At 45.6% G+C, this 19,336-nt stretch overlaps 2 pseudogenes; both read left to right on the top strand.

Annotated features, from left to right (window-relative positions):
- Positions 1-4,163: 4,163 nt before the first annotated feature.
- On the top strand, positions 4,164-5,207 carry LOC109773901 (uncharacterized; annotated as a pseudogene).
- Positions 5,208-9,358: 4,151 nt separating this feature from the next.
- Positions 9,359-10,978, top strand: LOC109773900 (uncharacterized; annotated as a pseudogene).
- Positions 10,979-19,336: the final 8,358 nt, after the last annotated feature.

Here is a 19,336-nt window from a genome sequence, read left to right as displayed (position 1 = left end):
TCTGAATCAATGAGCTCTATCGATCAAAGATTACGATTACAATCTTGCCTTGGAGTATCGCTAAGGAACGTAGGAGTGTTATTGAGCCAAAGGCATCTACCTCTTTTAGCACAAAGATATGCAACTACATTAGCACCCCACACTCGACACCACAAGCTCATGTAAAATACTCCCTCCGCTTCCTAAATATAAGTCCTTTTAGAGATTTCAACATGGACTACATACGAATCTATATAGATATATTTTAAAGTGTAGATTCACTCATTTTGTCCATATTAAAATCTTTAAAAAGTTATTTAGGAACGGAGGGAGTACTTCCTACTGCTTACCTTAGGCTGCATTCGGTCCGGAGGAAAACTCAAAGGAATCTGATCCTGTCCTATTTTCTACCTTGGGTGTGTTCGGAGTGAAGGAAAAATGAGCAGTCAAAATTTGGAATGTCTCAATTCCTGTGTGATTCCTACAGATTTCACGGGAAAAGAAACATCCAGTCAGACCTCTTGTTTATCGCGGTTGGCCGAGGCAACACACTGGTTCTAACGTCTAATCCAATAAAATATTCATTATATGGCATGGAGTGTGAGAGAGTCAAGTCTGCAGCCAAATAAAAAATAAACCCAAGATATGGGTCACAACTGTGGTGATGTCCAGCTTCTTTTGATCACCGCTGAACGGTTCACTCCTGACTATTTCTCTGTTTAAAATTCCTCAGTTTCATATGTGCTTGTTTTTCCTATTCCTTTACATTTTTTTGTTCCTATGTTTTCTGATCCTGCAAACTGAACAGAGCCTCAGAGGGTGCTTGGATCCAAGGGACTTATTTTAGTCTGACTAAAAATAGTCTCTTTAAGAGGCTAAATTTCCAAGCACCCTTGACTAAAGAGGGGCTAAAACTAGTCTTGGGACTAAAAAAATTTAGTCAGGGGTACGCCTACTAAAATGTGGATTAGTCCTCTCTCTCCTCATTTAACTCCTCTCCTTTAACACATGCGAGTTCTGGATTGGAGGGTTTGGAGGATAATAAATTCTCATTTACATGATTTAGTCTCTTTAGTATTTGGATCCAAGCATGGATGAGGCTAGCAAGTTTTAGTCCCACTACTTTTAGTCATGGGACTAAAACATATCCAACCACCCTCTCAAAGTTTTTATCTTCCCAAAGTTTGATAACCTGCTGGCATCATTCGATATGTACATTCAGTATGGCTCTTTCTGCTGCCATAATGGCCCCATCTCGGATAGCATGAGCTTCCATTACCAAAGGGCTTACAGCTGTTTCATACCATATTGCTTGCCCTCGCAGAAATGTCCCAGCACTGTCTCTCCACACAAGTCCTGCTGCACCAGTTCCTTCTTCCTCCTAGTATGATGCATGAACATTTATCTTGGTCTCTGCCACTTCAGAAGGTTTCCATACTGGCCGCACCTTACGAGGCTTATGTCTCGCCCCCTCCCCGGTCAAAGCCAAATCAGTAGTGGTGTCGATTGCCCAAAGGACCGAGGCCATGATTGATTTGCCTCGTTCACCATGCCGACGTGCGTTATGCTCAGTCCAGACAGCCCGCCGCCACAGAAGATCCATGCATCAACGTTCTGTATCACCTTCCCCTCAACAATATCAACAGCCCAGGAATTAGGATGTAGCGATGGTACTTTGTGGCGTGTCCAGCTCTTCAGCTCCTGCCAGAATATCCGTGCCCAAGTACATTCAAAGAGGGCATGGAAGATAGTTTCCTGAGCTGCGCAGTCCTCGTAGAAGTCGATTTGTTCCATGCGGCGTTCCTTTAGAATAGCCTTGCACGGGATATACTTCTTGATCGCTCCACCACAAGCTCCTGACTTTAGGTGGTACCGGCAAGCCCCATAATTTCTTCCAGAACATCTTGACATCGCCTCCAGATCCTCCCGGAGCGGTTGCAATCCTTTGTTTAGTGGTCAGCACTCAGTATGTTAAACGGACTGAGAAACACCCGTTCTTTTCAAGGTGCCAACCCCACGTATCTTCCATTCAAAATGTGCTTGAACTCTCTGAACATCCCATTGGCATGTGTCCATTAGTATAAGTTCACTCACCTTATTTAGAGTTGCCCCCGTTCTTTTGACCATGGGTTTCAGATTGGGGTTGTTTCGTTTCCATGAATCTGCCCAAGGATTGATTGAAGTGGCACCCCACCTGTTTGATCAGGCCAACCAGCAAAGCCTCTCTACGGTGCAGTATTGCTCTCCACACATGGGAGCATCCTCGCTTCCAAGAAATCACAGTTGCGAAAATATTTTCCTTTGAGTACCCGAGCACATAATGACTTCGGATTTGTTAACATCCTCCATGCTTGTTTATACTCACACTTATTTTGGGACGGAGGGAGTAGCTAGGAAGGACTGATTGAACGTGGGAAAGTCTCTGAAGCCCATGCCACCTTGAGATTTTGGAATGGCAATCTCCTTCCACTTCCTCCAATGCATCTTTCCTTTTGTTCATCACCTCCCCAGAAAAAGCGAGCCACGATACTCGCTATTTTCTTCCATAGCTTCTTTGAGAGCTGAAAACAACTCATAGAATAAGTCAGAATCGCTTGGCAAACAGCTTGACAAGGGCTTCTCTAGCTGCACCATTCATGAGTTTTGGAGACCATTCACGAAGTAAACTTTTCAGTTTTGTAACAATACTTTCGAAGTGTTCATCCGTAGACCTACCTAGGACCATTGGGAACCCTAAGTACTTCTCCACCAACGCTTCATTGGTTATTCCGGTCTCATTGTGGATTACCTGTTTCACATCAACATCACAATTAGCACTAAAAAATATAGGAGATTTGCTATTGTTCACCATCTGTCCAGATCCTTGTTGGTAGAGATCCAGAATATTTTGCAGTCTCGTCGCTCCTTGTTTCGTCGCTTGTGAGAATAGAATGTAGTCATCTGCGAACATAAGGTGTGACACGCAAGGTGAATTTATTCCAATGCTTATTCCTTTCGAGAGGTGTCCCTCTCCATACTCCTTGATCATGTAACTTATCCCTTCCACACACAACAGAAAAATGGTATGGAGAGATGGGGTCATTTTAGAAAATTGCCTATTCACCTTCACAGAGAAAGTAACAGATTCAACACAGGCCATAATGCGATTAATCCAGCCACAAGCAAATCCTAGCTTAGTCATAATCGCCTTCAAGTAATCCCATTCAACCCCGTATTCATGTCCCCTTCTTTTAGATATTGTACTCTAGATCGTTGCCTTGCTTGAGCCTCCTCTCTAGTTAGCAAGGAAGTGAGAACCTTACTGGAGGGAGAGGAAATGCTTAAAGAGGTTAATAGTACTGGAAGGAGAGGAAATGCTGAAAGAGGTTAATAGTACAATTCTAGTTCTTATACCCAAGGTGAAGTAGGCCCAGCACCTTGGACGGTACCGACCCATCTCGTTGTGTAATGTATTATACAAGACAGCAGCTAAAGTTCTAGCGATGACATTGAGGCCAGTTTTGGATGAGATCATCTAAGAGGAGCAATCAACGTTTGTACCTGGAAGGCTTATAATGGATAATGTTCTCAGTGCTTACGAGTCTATTCATTACTTGAAGAAGAAGGGGAAGGCTTTGGGTTTTTCCACGCGCGTGCTCGTAAGAGAAGGACAACTAATTACAAAACAGTAAACAGAGCTAGCTACAACACTCCACAACGATTTGAACTTGCTAGTCGTTCGGTTCAAGAAGCGTACATACCAGATTGCCTGGTCGTCTAGTGCCACTAGCACCGGGTCACGTTGAGCGCAACCTTTACCATGGCGTCCCGTCGTTGATTGAGCTTAACTGGGCCAAAATTGAGCTTGTGTTCCGTTCCAATTTAGCTTGTTCCTAGAACATCGGCCTCAGTTTCTAAAAAAAAACGCCTCAGCCTCGGCAGCCTCCCCTTCGCTAAGCCATCTCCGCCCTACCTCCCCCATCAAAAAAAGAAAATATGTGCCCTGTCTCCCCCAAGGGCTCAATCTATGACTCTGTCCCATACGCCGCGAGGCCTCCACTCCTCTTGCCCACGATCGTGCGCATGCCCTCGGCACAGAGCCGCCTCCTCCATCAGCCACCTCTCTCTATGCCCCCTTTGAGCATCACCGTCCACCTTTGTCGCCTTCCCACCTCCATTTGCCACGGGCTTCGCTCGCTTCTGAGATGCCGGTACAGACGGCAGTCTGCCTCTCCTGACCCCATCGACAACCGCCTGCATCCCCGCCACGGTGAACCCTAAACTACTCTGTCGCCGAAGCCATGCCGCCGCCGTAGAAAAAGACCAAGGTGGAGCACGAGGTGCCCCGTGCGACGGTGGCCAGCGCCGTGGTGTCGCTGACCAACCGGATGCGCGAGCGTGCGGCGGAGGCACCCCCGAACCTGCTCGCGTACGAGCGCGACGAAGTCGTGGTGCTCCAGCTCGCGCTCCGCCGCGTCCCGCCCAAGCCCACCACCAAGCCGCACCTCCTCCCGCTCCCGCACCCCGTCGTCGCCCACTCGGCCGCCTCCGTCCGCGTCATCTCCGACGACCGCGCCGGCTCCGGATTCCCCTCCGCCGCCTCCATCCTTGACGCGACCAGGTCCCTCGAGCTCCCCGTCTCGGAGGTCATCCCCTTCTCTACCCTGCGGACCGACTACCGCCCCAACGAGTCGCGCTGCCGCTTGGCCGCCTCCTACGACCTCTTCCTCGCCGACCGCGCCCTGCTCCCAATGTTGCCCTGCCTCCTCGGGAAGTCTCTGTACTCCACCAAAAAGGCCCCACTCGCGGCCGACTTCACCCGGGCGGGATGGCCAGAGCAGGTCCGCAATGTCCTAAGCTCCACTTGCCTCTACCTGCAATCCGGTACCTGCTCGGAGATCAAGGTGGGCAGGCTGGACATGGAGGAAGAGGAGATCGTCGAGAACGTGATGGCGACAGTGGAGGCTGCTGTGGAGAAGGTGCAGAAAAGTGGGCAAACGTGAGGGCTTTGCATCTCAAGGCTGTGGACTCGGTTGCCCTGCCGATATACCAGATTGTGCCGGAGTTGGGCATGATGATTGAGGTTTGTTAGCTCATTCACACAGCCCTAGATTTTTCACCTGCTAAGGTTTGCTGTATGTGGTATCTGTCAGACTGTCGCTGATTAGTTTGTTTGCGGTGAACTTCAATTTGTACTCGAATCATGATGCATGTTTGAGACCCTGTTTAAAGCTGAATATCCAACTTCATACTTCTCGTTCCTTTTTCTGAATCAATGAGCTCTATCGATCAAAGATTACGATTACAATCTTGCCTTAGAGTATCGCTAAGGAACGTAGGAGTGGTATTGAGCCAAAGGCATCTACCTCTTTTAGCACAAAGATATGCAGCTACATTAGCACCCCTCACTCGACACCACAAGCTCATGTAAAATACTCCCTCCGCTTCCTAAATATAAGTACTTTTAGAGATTTCAATATGGACTACATACGGATCTATATAGATATATTTTAAAGTGTAGATTCACTCATTTTGTCCATATTTAAATCTTTAAAATGTTATTTAGGAACGGAGGGAGTACTTCCTACTGCTGTCCTCTCAGGCTGCGTTCGGTCCGGAGGAAAACTCAAAGGAATCTGATCATGTGCTATTTTCTACCTTTGGTGTGTTCGGAGTGAAGGAAAAATGAGCAGTAAAACTTTGGAATGTCTCGATTCCTGTGTGATTCCTACAGATTTCACTGGAAAAGAAACATCCAGTCAGACCTCTTGTTTATCGCGGTTGGCCGAGGCAACCCACTGGTTCTGACGTCTAATCCAATAAAATATTCATTATATGGCATGGAGTGTGAGAGAGTCAAGTCTGCAGCCAAATAAAAAATAAACCCAAGATATGGGTCACAACTGTGGTGATGTCTAGCTTCTGTTGATCACCGCCGAACGGTTCACTCTTGGTATTTCTCTGCTTAAAATTCCTCAGTTTCATATGTGCTTGTTTTCCCTATTCCTTTACATTTTTTTGTTCCTATGTTTTCTGATCCTGCAAACTGAACAGAGCCTCAGAGGGTGCTTGGATCCAAGGGACTTATTTTGGTCTGACCAAAAATAGTCTCTTTAAGAGGCTAAAGTTCCAAGCACCCTTGACTAAAGAGGGGCTAAAACTAGTCTTGAGACTAAAAAAAATTAGTCAGGGGTACGCCTACTAAAATGTGGATTAGTCCTCTCTCTCCTCATTTAACTCCTCTCCTTTAACACCTGCGAGTTCTGGACTGGAGGATTTGGAGGATAATAAATGCTCATTAACTTGATTTTAGTCTCTTTAGTATTTGGATCCAAGCATGGATGAGGCTAGCAAGTTTTAGTCCCACTACTTTTAGTCATGGGACTAAAACGTATCCAAGCACCCTCTCAAAGTTTTTATCTTCCCAAAGTTTGATAACCTGCTGGCATCAGTTTCGATATGTACATTCAGTACGGCTCTTTCTGCTGCCATAATGGCCCCATCTCGGATAGCATGAGCTTCCATTACCAAAGGGCTTACAGCTATTTCATACCATATTGCTTGTCCTCGCAGAAATGTCCCAGCACTGTCTCTCCACACAAGTCCTGCTGCACCAGTTCCTTCTTCCTCCGAGTATGATGCATCAACATTCATCTTGGTCTCTGCCACTTCAGAAGGTTTCCATATTGGACGCACCTTACGAGGTTTATGTCTCGCCCCATCCCCGGTCAGAGCCAAATCAGTCGTGGTGTCGATTTCCCAAAGGACCGAGGCCATGATTGATTTGCCTCGTTCACCACGCCGACGTGCGTTATGCTCAGTCCAGACAGCCCGCAGCCACACAAGATCCATGCATCAACGTTCTGTATCACCTTCCCCTCAACAATATCAGCAGCCCAGGAATCAGGATGTAGCGATGGTACTTTGAGGCCTGTCCTGCTGTTCAGCTCCTGCCATAATATCCGTGCCCAAGTACATTAAAAGAGGGCATGGAAGATAGTTTCCTGAGCTCCGCAGTCCTCGCAGAAGTCGATCTGTTCCATGTGGCGTTCCTTTAGAATAGCCTTGCACTGGATATATTTCTTGATCGCTCCACCACGAGCTCCTGACTTTAGGTTGTACCGGCAGGCCCTATAATTTCTTCCAGAACATCTTGACATCGCCTCCAGATCCTCCCGGAGCGGTTGCAATCCTTTGTTTAGTGGTCAGCACTCAGTATGTTGAACGGACTGAGAAACACCCGTTCTTTTCAAGGTGCCAACCCCATGTATCTTCCGTTCTAAATGTGCTTGTACTCTCTGAACATCCCTTTGGCATGTCTTCATTAGTATAAGTTCAGTCACCTTATTTAGAGTTGCCCCCGTTCTTTTGACCATGGGTTTCAGATTGGGGTTGTTTGGTATCCATGAATCTGCCCAAGGATTGATTGAAGTGGCACCCCCACCCGTTTGATCAGGCCAACCAGCAAAGCCTCTCTATGGTGCAGTATTGCTCTCCAGACATGGGAGCACCCTCGCTTCCAAGAAATCACAGTTGTGAAAATATTTTTCCTTTGAGTACCAGAGCACATAATGACTTCGGATTTGTTAACATCCTCCATGCTTGTTTATACTCACACTTATTTTGGGACGGAGGGAGTAGCTAGGAAGGACTGATTGAACGTGGGAAGTCTCTGAAGCCCATGCCACCTTGAGATTTTGGAATGGCAATCTCCTTCCACTTCCTCCAATGCATCTTTTCTTTTGTTCATCACCTCCCCAAAAAAAGCGAGCCACAATACTCGCTATTTTCTTGCATAGCATCTTTGAGGGCTGAAAACAACTCATAGAATAAGTCAGAATCGCTTGGCAAACAGCTTGACAAGGGCTTCTCTAGCTGCACCATTCATGAGTTTTGGAGACCATTCACGAACTAAACTTTTCAGTTTTGTAACAATACTTTCAAAGTGTTCATCCGTAGACCTACCTAGGACCATTGGGAGCCCTAAGTACTTCTCCACCAAGGCTTCAGTGGTTATTCCGGTCTCATTGTGGATTACCTGTTTCACATCAACATCACAATTAGCACTAAAAAATATAGCAGATTTGCTATTGTTCACCATTTGTCCAGATCCTTGTTGGTAGAGATCCAGAATATTTTGCAGTCTCATTGCTCCTTGTTGCGTCGCTTGTGAGAATAGAATGTAGTCATCTGCGAACATAAGGTGTGACACCCAAGGTGAATTTATTCCAATGCTTATTCCTTTCGAGAGGTGTCTCTCTCCATACTCCTTGATCAAGTAACTTAGCCCTTCCACACACAACAGAAAAAAGGTACTGAGAGATGGGGTCGTTTCAGAAAATTGCCAATTCACCCTCACAGAGAAAGTAACTGATTCAACACAGGCCATAATGCAATTAATCCAGCCACAAGCAAATCCTAGCTTAGTCATAATCGCCTTCAAGTAATCCCATTCAACCCCGTATTCATGTCCCCTTCTTTTAGATATTGTACTCTAGATCGTTGCCTTGCTTGAGCCTCCTCTCTAGTTAGCAAGGCAGTGAGAACCTTACTGGAAGGAGAGGAAATGCTGAAAGAGGATAATAGTAATGGAAGGAGTGGAAATGCTGAAAGAGGTTAATAGTACAATTCTAGTTCTTATACCCAAGGTGAAGTAGGCCCAGAACCTTGAACGGTACCGACCCATCTCGTTGTCTAATGTATTATACAAGACAACAGCTAAAGTTCTAGCGATGACATTGAGGCCAGTTTTGGATGAGATCATCTAAGAGGAGCAATCAGCGTTTGTACCTGGAAAGCTTATAATGGATAATGTTCTCAGTGCTTACGAGTCTATTCATTACTTGAAGAAGAAGGGGAAAGCTTTGGGTTTTTCCACGCGCGTGCTCGTAAGAGAAGGACAACTAATTACAAAGCAGTAAACAGAGCTAGCTACAACTCTCCACAGCGATTTCAACTTGCTAGCCGTTCGATTCAAGAAGCGTACATACCAGATTGCCTAGTCGTCTAGTGCCAGTAGCACCGGGTCACGTTGAGCGCAACCTTTACCATGGCGTCTCGTCGTTGATTGGGCCTAACTAGGCCTAAATTGAGCTTGTGTTCCGTTCCAATTTAGCTTGTTCCCAGACGTCCACCTCAGTTTCTCAAAAAAATATGCCTCAGCCTCGGCAGCCTCCCCTTCGCTAAGCCATCTCCGCCCTACCTCCCCCATAAAAAAAGTAAATATGTGCCCTCTCTCCCCCAATGGCTAAATCTATGACTCTGTCCCATACGCCGCGAGGCCTCCACTCCTCTTGCCCAGGATCGTGCGCATGCCCTCGGCACAGAGCCTCCTCCTCCATCAGCCACCTCTCTCTATGCCCCCTTTGAGCATCATCGTCCACCTTTGTCGCCTTCCCACGGGCTTCGCTCGCTTCTGAGATGCCGGTACAGACGGCAGTCTGCCTCTCCTGACGCCATCGACAACCGCCTGCATCCCCGCCACGGTGAACCCTAAACTACTCTGCCGCTGAAGCCATGCCGCCGCCGCAGAAAAAGACCAAGGTGGAGCACAAGGTGCCCCGCGCGACGGTGGCCAGTGCCGTGGTGTCGCAGAACATTTGGATGCGCGAGCGCGCGGCGGAGGCACCCCCGAACCTGCTCGCGGACGAGCGCGACGATGTCGTGGTGCTCCAGCTCTCGCTCCGCCGCGTCCCGCCCAAGCCCACCACCAAGCCGCACCTCCTCCCGCTCCCGCACCCCGTCGTTGCCCACTCGGCCGCCTCCGTCTGCGTCATCTTCGACGACCGCGCCGGCTCCGGATCCCCCGCCGCGCCGCCATCCTTGACGCAGCCAGGTCCCTCGAGCTCCCCGTCTCGGAGGTCATCCCCTTCTCTGCCCTGCGGACCGACTACCACCCCTACGATTCGCGCCGCCGCTTGGCCGCCTCCTATGACCTCTTCCTCGCCGACCGCGCCCTGCTCCCGATCTTGCCCTGCCTCCTCGGGAAGTCCCTGTACTCCAACAAAAAGGCCCCACTCACGGTCGACTTCACCCGGGCTGGATGGCCGGAGCAGGTTCGCAATGTCCTGAGCTCCACTAGCCTCTACCTGCGATCCGGTACCTGCTCGGGGATCAAGGTGGGCAAGATGGACATGGAGGAAGAGGAGAACGTCGAGAACGTGATGGCGGCAGTGGAGGCTGCTGTGGAGAAGGTGCCAGAAAAGTGGGCAAACGTGAGGGCTTTGCATCTCAAGGTTGTGGACTCGGTTCCCCTGCCGATATACCAGGTTGTGCCGGAGTTGGGCATGAAGATTGAGGTTTGTTAGCTCATTCACGCAGCCCTAGATTTTTCACCTGCTAAGGTTCGCTGTATGTTGTATCTGTCAGACTGTCGCTGATTAGTTTGTTCGCGGTGAACTTCAATTTGTACTCGAATCATGATGCATGTTTGAGACCCTGTTTATAGCTGAACATCCAACTTCATACTTCTTGTTCCTTTTTTTTGAATCCATAAGCTCTATCGATCAAAGATTACGATTACAATCTTGCCTTAGAGTATCGCTAAGGAACGTAGGAGTGTTATTGAGCCAAAGGCATCTACCTCTTTTAGCACAAAGATATGCAGCTACATTAGCACCCCTCACTCGACACCACAAGCTCATGTAAAATACTCCCTCCGCTTCCAAAATATAAGTCCTTTTAGAGATTGCAATATGGACTACATACGGATCTATATAGATATATTTTAAAGTGTAGATTCAATCATTTTGTCCATATTAAAATCTTTAAAAAGTTATTGAGGAACGAAGGGAGTACTTCCTACTGCTGACCTCTCAGGCTGCGTTCGGTCCGGAGGAAAACTCAAAGGAATCTGATCCTGTGCTATTTTCTACCTTTGGTGTGTTCGGAGTGAAGGAAAAATGAGCAGTAAAACTCTGGAATGTCTCGATTCCTATGTGATTCCTACAGATTTCACGAGAAAAGAAACATCCAATCAGACCTCTTGTTTATCGCGGTTGGCCGAGGCAACACACTGGTTCTGACGTCTAATCCAATAAAATATTCATTATGTGGCATGGAGTGTGAGAGAGTCAAGTCTGCAGCCAAATAAAAAATAAACCCAAGATATGGGTCACAACTGTGGTGATGTCCAGCTTCTTTTGATCACCGCCGAACGGTTCACTCCTGACTATTTCTCTATTTAAAATTCCTCAGTTTCATATGTGCTTGTTTTCCCTATTCCTCTACATTTTTTGTTCCTATGTTTTCTGATCCTGCAAACCGAACAGAGCCTCAGAGGGTGTTTGGATTCAAGGGACTTATTTTAGGCTGACTAGAAATAGTCTCTTTAAGAGGCTAAAGTTCCAAGCACCCTTGACTAAAGAGGGGCTAAAACTAAAAAATTTAGTCAGGGGTACGCCTACTAAAATGTGGATTAGTCCTCTCTCTCCTCATTTAACTCCTCTCCTTATCACATGCGAGTTCTGGATTGGAGGGTTTGGAGGATAATAAATGCTCATTAACTTGATTTTAGTCTCTTTAGTATTTGGATCCAAGCATGGATGAGGCTAACAAGTTTTAGTCCCACTACTTTTAGTCATGGGACTAAAACGTATCCAAGCACCCTCTCAAAGTTTTTATCTTCCCAAAGTTTGATAACCTGCTGGCATCATTCGATATGTACACTCAGTATGGCTCTTTTTTCTGCCATAATGGCCCCATCTCGGATAGCATGAGCTTCCATTACCAAAGGGCTTACAGCTGTTTCATACCATATTGCTTGCCCTCGCAGAAATGTCCCAGCACTGTCTCTCCACACAAGTCCTGCTGCACCAGTTCCTTCTTCCTCCGAGTATGATGCATCAACATTAATCTTGGTCTCTGCCACTTCAGAAGGTTTCCATATTGGCCGCACCTTACGAGGTTTATGTCTCGCCCCCTCCCTGGTCACAGCCAAATCAGTAGTGGTGTCGATTGCCCACAGGACCGAGGCCATGATTGATTTGCCTCGTTCACCATGCCGACGTGCGTTATTCTCAGTCCAGACAGCCCGCAGCCACACAAGATCCATGCATCAACGTTCTGTATCACCTTGCTCTCAACAATATCAGCAGCCTAGGAATCAGGATGTAGCGATGGTACTTTGAGGCCTGTCCTGCACTTCAGCTCCTGCCAGAATATCCGTGCCCAAGTACATTCAAAGAGGGCATGGAAGATAGTTTCCTGAGCTCCGCAGTCCTCGCAGAAGTCGATCTGTTCCATGCGGCGTTCCTTTAGAATAGCCTTGCACGGGATATACTTCTTGATCGCTCCACCACAAGCTCCTGACTTTAGGTGGTACTGGCAGGCCCCATAATTTCTTCCAGAACATCTTGACATCGCCTCCAGATCCTCCTGGAGCGGTTGCAATCCTTTGTTTAGTGGTCAGCGCTCAGTATGTTGAACGGACTGAGAAACACCCGTTCTTTTCAAGGTGCCAACCCCACGTATCTTCCGTTCAAAATGTGCTTGAACTCTCTGAACATCCCATTGGCATGTGTCCATTAGTATAAGTTCACTCACCTTATTTAGAGTTGCCCCCGTTCTTTTGACCATGGGTTTCAGATTGGGGTTGTTTGGTATCCATGAATCTGCCCAAGGATTGATTGAAGTGGCACCCCCACCCGTTTGATCAGGCCAACCAGCAAAGCCTCTCTACGGTGCAGTATTGCTCTCCACACATGGGAGCATCCCCGCTTCCAAGAAATCACAGTTGCGAAAATATTTTCCTTTGAGTACCCGAGCACATAATGACTTCAGATTTGTTAGCATCCTCCATGCTTGTTTATACTCACACTTATTTTGGGACGGAGGGAGTAGCTAGGAAGGACTGATTGAACGTGGGAAAGTCTTTAAAGCCCATGCCACCTTGAGATTTTGGAATGGAAATCTCCTTCCACTTCCTCCAATGCATCTTTTCTCTTGTTCATCACCTCCCCAGAAAAAGCGAGCCACGATACTCGCTATTTTCTTGCATAGCTTGTTTGAGAGCTGAAAACAACTCATAGAATAAGTCAGAATCGCTTAGCAAACAGCTTGACAAGGGCTTCTCTAGCTGCACCATTCATGAGTTTTGGAGACAATTCACGAACTAAACTTTTCAGTTTTGTATCAATACTTTCAAAGTGTTCATCCGTAGACCTACCTAGGACCATTGGGAGCCCTAGGTACTTCTCCACCAAGGCTTCAGTGGTTCTTCCGGTCTCATTGTGGATTACCTGTTTCACATCAACATCACAATTAGCACTAAAAAATATAGCATATTTGCTATTGTTCACCATCTGTCCAGATCCTTGTTGGTAGAGATCCAGAATATTTTGCAGTCTCATCGCTCCTTGTTGCGTCGCTTGTGAGAATAGAATGTAGTCATCTGCGAACATAAGGTGTGACACCCAAGGTGAATTTATTCCAATGATTATTCCTTTGGAGAGGTGTCCCTCTCCATACTCCTTGATCATGTAACTTAGCCCTTCCACACACAACAGAAAAAAGGTATGGAGAGATGGGGTCATTTCAGAAAATTGCCTATTCACACTCACAGAGAAAGTAACAGATTCAACACAGGCCATAATGCAATTAATCCAGCCACAAGAAAATCCTAGCTTAGTCATAATTGCCTTCAAGTAATCCCATTCAACCCCGTATTCATGTCCCCTTCTTTTAGATATTGTACTCTAGATCGTTGCCTTGCTTGAGCCTCCTCTCTAGTTAGCAAGGCAGTGAGAACCTTACTGGAAGGAGAGGAAATGCTGAAAGAGGTTAATAGTACTGGAAGGAGAGGAAATGCTGAAAGAGGTTAATAGTACAATTCTAGTTCTTATACCCAAGGTGAAGTAGGCCCAGAACCTTGGACGGTACCAACACATCTCGTTGTGTAATGTATTGTACAAGACAGCAGCTAAAGTTCTAGCGATGACATTGAGGCCAGTTTTGGATGAGATCATCTAAGAGGAGCAATCAGCGTTTGTACCTGGAAGGCTTATAACGGATAATGTTCTTAGTGCTTACGAGTCTATTCATTACTTGAAGAAGAAGGGGAAGGCTTTGGGTTTTTCCACGCGCGTGCTCGTAAGAGAAGGACAACTAATTACAAAACAGTAAACAGAGCTAGCTACAAACCTCCACAGCGATTTGAACTTGCTAGCCGTTGTATTCAAGAAGCATACATACCAGATTGCCTGGTCGTCTAGTACCACTAGCACCGGGTCACGTTGAGCGCAACCTTTACCATGGCGTCCCGTCGTTGATTGGGCCTAACTGGGGCAAAATTGAGCTTGTGTTCCGTTCCAATTTAGCTTGTTCCCAGAACGTCCGCCTCAGTTTCTCAAAAAAAAAAACGCCTCCGCCTCGGCAGCCTCCCCTTCGCTAAGCCATCTCCGCCCTACCTCCCCCATAAAAAAAAAGAAAATATGTGCCCTGTCTCCCCCAATGGCTCAATCTATGACTCTGTCCCATACGCCGCGAGGCCTCCACTCCTGTTGCCCACGATCGTGCGCATGCCCTCGGCACAGAGCCTCCTCCTCCATCAGCCACCTCTCTCTAGGCCCCCTTTGAGCATCATCGTCCACCTTTGTCGCCTTCCCACCTCCATTTGCCACGGGCTTCGCTCACTTCTGAGATGCCGGTACAGACGGCAGTCTGCCTCACCTGACGCCATCGACAACCGCCTGCATCCCATCTCGCCCTGCACGCGCAACCTCACAATGATCGTGATGAGGCAACATGATGCCTACGCTTGTGGACACCTCCGACCTAATTGAACCCATTGAAGATGACATAGGTGACATGCCAAATCCAGTCCGCACAGGTGAAATGCCAATTTTTTTTTGAATTTCCATCAGGGGGAGTTTTCCCCACCTGAATTGTATTCATGTTGCCTATAAGGCTTTGCAGCCTTTTTTGCAAGATAGGTTCAAGTGAGGTACAGGGGGCACAGGGGAAGAGATAAAGAAAAAAGACACACACTAACAACACACTTAGTAGGTGAGAACAAAGAGGGTCAACAAAACACAACAAAGAGCACCACCGGCATAATCGAACGGCATCGGCCAGCCGAGACCAACCCACGGCACTGCACCGTCGACGCAATCGAAAGGCTCCACGCAACCGAGACTACACAACGCTGCGACACCACCTGTGTCATGGGGCACATTCGAAGGGTCACGCGAAATGCCAAATATAATTCACCCATTTGGGCTCCATTAGGGGAAACATTAATCATTGTCAGGAATTTTGACTGTTGCATTTAGTCAATCTGGTAGTGGATTGGTTCTGTTTGCTTGACCTGTTATGCTTTTTATCGGTTGGCGATATATATGATTATAGTTCAAAATAGATGGTGATGTGATACATGGAGCTTGGTATTTAATCGAAGCGGCCTTCAGTGATAATGATATACCTGTGTTATTTTTGCAGGGTTTTATTTTACTAAAAACACGCAGTTTTGATCAATGGCATTGCAGTCATCTCTCCAGCCTAAAAGGGTATTTTCATTAAGACCAATAGCACAATCCGATTATTCTTCTGTAAGGTGACAACATTTTCCTTGCTGCAAAGTTCTTCTTGGTGCAACAATTGTTAATTTCAGCACATTAGAGGCTTTGATGTTTTGTTTGATGGCTTATAGGGTATACATAAAAATGTCAACATTTGTTGTAAAGTCTCAGTCGCCTTACAATCCCTTTAACACATATATGCCAGATTCTTGTGTTGTACATAGCAAATATTTTTCTGGTGTGAATAGGACTTCTAGTTTTTTGTGACAGGCCTGTGGCGAACCAACATACTACTTCGGTCTCCAAATTGCTAGAAGTATAAGATCCAGTTTACCCTAACTATATCATCAGATGTCAGTCTAAATTAATATCAGTTCAATTTAGTCGAACCAATGTGTTAGGGCATATTCTCCTTTAGTGGTTTTGGTGATTGATGACAATGCTTTTGCGGACTAATCATGTGCATTGAGCATTTTAGAAAATCTATTATATGGCCCAAGACGATTCGTGCCCCTCGGAGATATATAGCGAAGACGGTTGTTTTTCTTGCTTTTCATTTTCGGTGGATTTGAGTCGTAGGATCACCGTACTATTAAGAAGGGTTCCGCTTCGGAAATGTTTGGGTGGAATAAACACGTACACAGTCTTTTTGCACCCACTTTCCTTCTCGGCACTAGAGCTTTTCCTATCTTATGCATGGGCTTATTTGAGGCATATAAGTTGTAGTACCGCTCTTCTCCGTGGTAGTAACACTCCAGCGATACTGCCGCAGTCCGGTACTACTAGCACTTCTGCTTACTTTTAGTGCTCTGTAAATGAGCGGTAGTTCAGCGCAGTAGTACCTCTCCCGCGGTACTGCGGCTCTGACTAGCACCACACTACCGCAGATCTACTCGGCTTCTAATAGTATAGCGGATGTACCACAGTTTTTCTACCGCTTGGAGTACCACTTATTTTATGCCTCCTGTACTGCTCTGTCCTTCGAGCAGAAGTAGAGCGTCACTATCGAGCGGTAGTACTGATACGTCTCCAACGTATCTATAATTTATGAAGTATTCATGCCATTTTTACAACAATTTTATATGGTTTTGGTATGATTTGCATGGAACTAACCTGGACTGACGTTGTTTTCAAAAGAACTACCGTGGTGTTATTTTTTGTGCAGGAGTAAAAGTTCTCCAAATGCAACAAAACTTTCTGACGATTTTTTTGGAACAAAAGAGGCACTCGAAGCTTCGTGGGAGGACCAGAAGGTGAAGGAGGTGAGCACAAAGACACCTGGGCACGCCAGGAGGCCCAGGTGCACCCAGGTGGGTTGTGCCCACCTCGAGGACCATCTTCGCGTGATTCCAACGCTGAAAAATCCTACAAATAGAGAAACCATCAGAAATAACCCGAGATCAGCAGTTCCGCCACCACAAGCCTATGTAGCCACGAAAAACCAATCTAGACCCTGTTCTGGCACCTTGCCGGAGGGGGAAATCATCACAGGTGACCGTCTTCATCATCCAGGCAGCCACCATGATGAGGAGGGAGTAGTCCACCCTCGGGGCTGAGGGTTTGTACTAGTAGCTATGTGTTTAATCTCTCTCTCTCTCTCGTGTTATTGATGGCACAATCTTGATGTATCGCGGGCTTTGTTAATACAGTTGGACCATATGGTGTTTCTCCCTCTCTATCTTCTTGTGAAGAATTGAGTTTTCCCTTTGAGATTTCGTTTTATCGGATTGAATATTTTTATGGATTTGAGAGCACTTGATATATTTTTTGCATATGAATACCCGTGGTGACAATGGGGTATTATATTGATTCACTTGATATATGTTTTGGCACTCAACTCGCGGATTCCCGAGGTGACATTGGGGTAATCATGCATAGGGATTTATGCACGTTTTGGTCCTTGTTTCTATGGTAGAAATCTTGGGGCACTCTGTGAGGTTCTTTGTGTTGGATCAAGTATTATGAATCTGAAATTATTTGATGTGTATCGTATAATTAACTCATGGATACTAGTGGTGACATTGGAGTATCTATGTGACATTAGAGTTGGTTGATGCGTATCATATGGTGTTATTTTAGTATGAACTCTTGGATAGATCGAACGGAAAGAATAACTTTGCATTATTTTAGTACGAACTCTTTAATAGATCGAACGGAAAGAATAACTTTAAGGTGGTTCTGTACCCTACAAACAATTTCTTCTTATATTCTCCGCTAGATAAGAACTTTGGAGTGATTCTTCATCACACGTTGAGGGATGGTTATATGGTCCAATTACATTAGCATTGTTGAGAGATTGCACGAGCGAAAGTACGGACCCTAGGCCTTGTTTTCAAGCATTGTAATACCGTTTGTGCTCACTTTTGTTACTTCTACCTTGCTGTTTTTTATTGTTCCTATTACAAAAATCAATATCTACTATCATTACTACACTTGTATCATCATCTCTTCGCCGAACTAGTGCACCTATACAATTACCATTGTATTTGGTGTGTTGGGGACACAAGAGATTCTTTGTTATTTGGTTGCAGGGTTGTTTGAGAGAGACCATCTTCATCCTACGCCTCCCACGGATTGATAAACCTTAGGTCATACACTTGAGGGAAATTTGCTACTGTCCTACAAAACTCTGCGCTTGGAGGACCAACACGAGTCTACAAAACAAGTTGTGTAGCTCTTTTCTGGCGCCATTGCCGGGGAGGTGAGTGCTTGTAGGTATATCTTTAAATCTTGCAATTGAAACTTTTAGTTTCTTGTTTTATCATGTTTGGTTTATAAAAGAAAACTACAAAAAATGGAATTGAGGTAGCCTCATATTATTCGTCTTTATAATGTCTTTCTTGAAATTGATGGAAAGGAAAATTGTGCTCAATTGATAGAAGAAGAATTCGATAATATGCATGGCATAAAATATTTGAATGATGAACATGATTGCAATGTTTTTGGTATGAATTCTTTGAATATCCATGATGTTAATGATATGCAAAGCCATAAGCTTGGGGATGCTATGTTTGATGAAGATAATATTTTTAGTCCCCAAGTTTTGATGAGAATATTTATTATGATGATATCATGCCTCCTATTTATGATGATTATATTGATAAAGGTGGATTTGGAGAGGTCATGACTTTATTCAGTAATGATTCCACTATTTCGGAAGAGGTTTCAATTGACTATGATGAGAACAAAGTTGCTACTTATGATGATTATTGTGATGATACTTATGTTATAAAAAGTAGTGATAATTATTGTCATAATTTTGAATATCCTTTTACTGAACATTACTCTTTTAATGTGGAAACAATTTATAGTATTCGAGTTTCCTATGATACTCCCACTATTAGAGCATCTCCAATAGATGGTCCAAATTTTGGCGGTCCAAACCGGTGATGGTCCAAATTTGGAGCACCAAAAAATGCTTTTTACATCTCCGAAAAAGGCTCAACTCCAACACATGGTCCAAAACGGAGATGTAAAAAAAGAGCATCTCCAACAGATGGTCCAAATCGAAGATGCAAAACCGGCCGGCGGCCGCACGACTGCTGTTCAGCCACTGTACAACTGTGGTTTTGCGTTAAAATATCACTTCAAATTTGAAATAAAGTGCATCATCATCATAGTTCAAATCATAACAAAAGTGCTTCATCATCATAGTTTGAAATCCCTCTACCAAAAGTGCAACGTCCCATTCAATTTTTTTGGCCTACAAATTAAAATACACATGCATATCATTCATGCGAATCATCAGCACCATCGGCGTTGTGAACCGTGGTACAATCATCATCATCACCGGCTTCTTTGTCGACGTTGTGATGTGGTGAAGTATTGTTGCCAAGAGCACGACTGGAAGACCCTTCATTGCC

The sequence above is a fragment of the Aegilops tauschii genome, chromosome 5 (assembly GCF_002575655.3).
Source record: "Aegilops tauschii subsp. strangulata cultivar AL8/78 chromosome 5, Aet v6.0, whole genome shotgun sequence".
NCBI classification, from domain to species: Eukaryota; Viridiplantae; Streptophyta; class Magnoliopsida; order Poales; family Poaceae; genus Aegilops; species Aegilops tauschii.
Note: the sequence above shows the minus strand (reverse complement) of the source record. Positions and strands in the feature narration are given on the sequence as shown.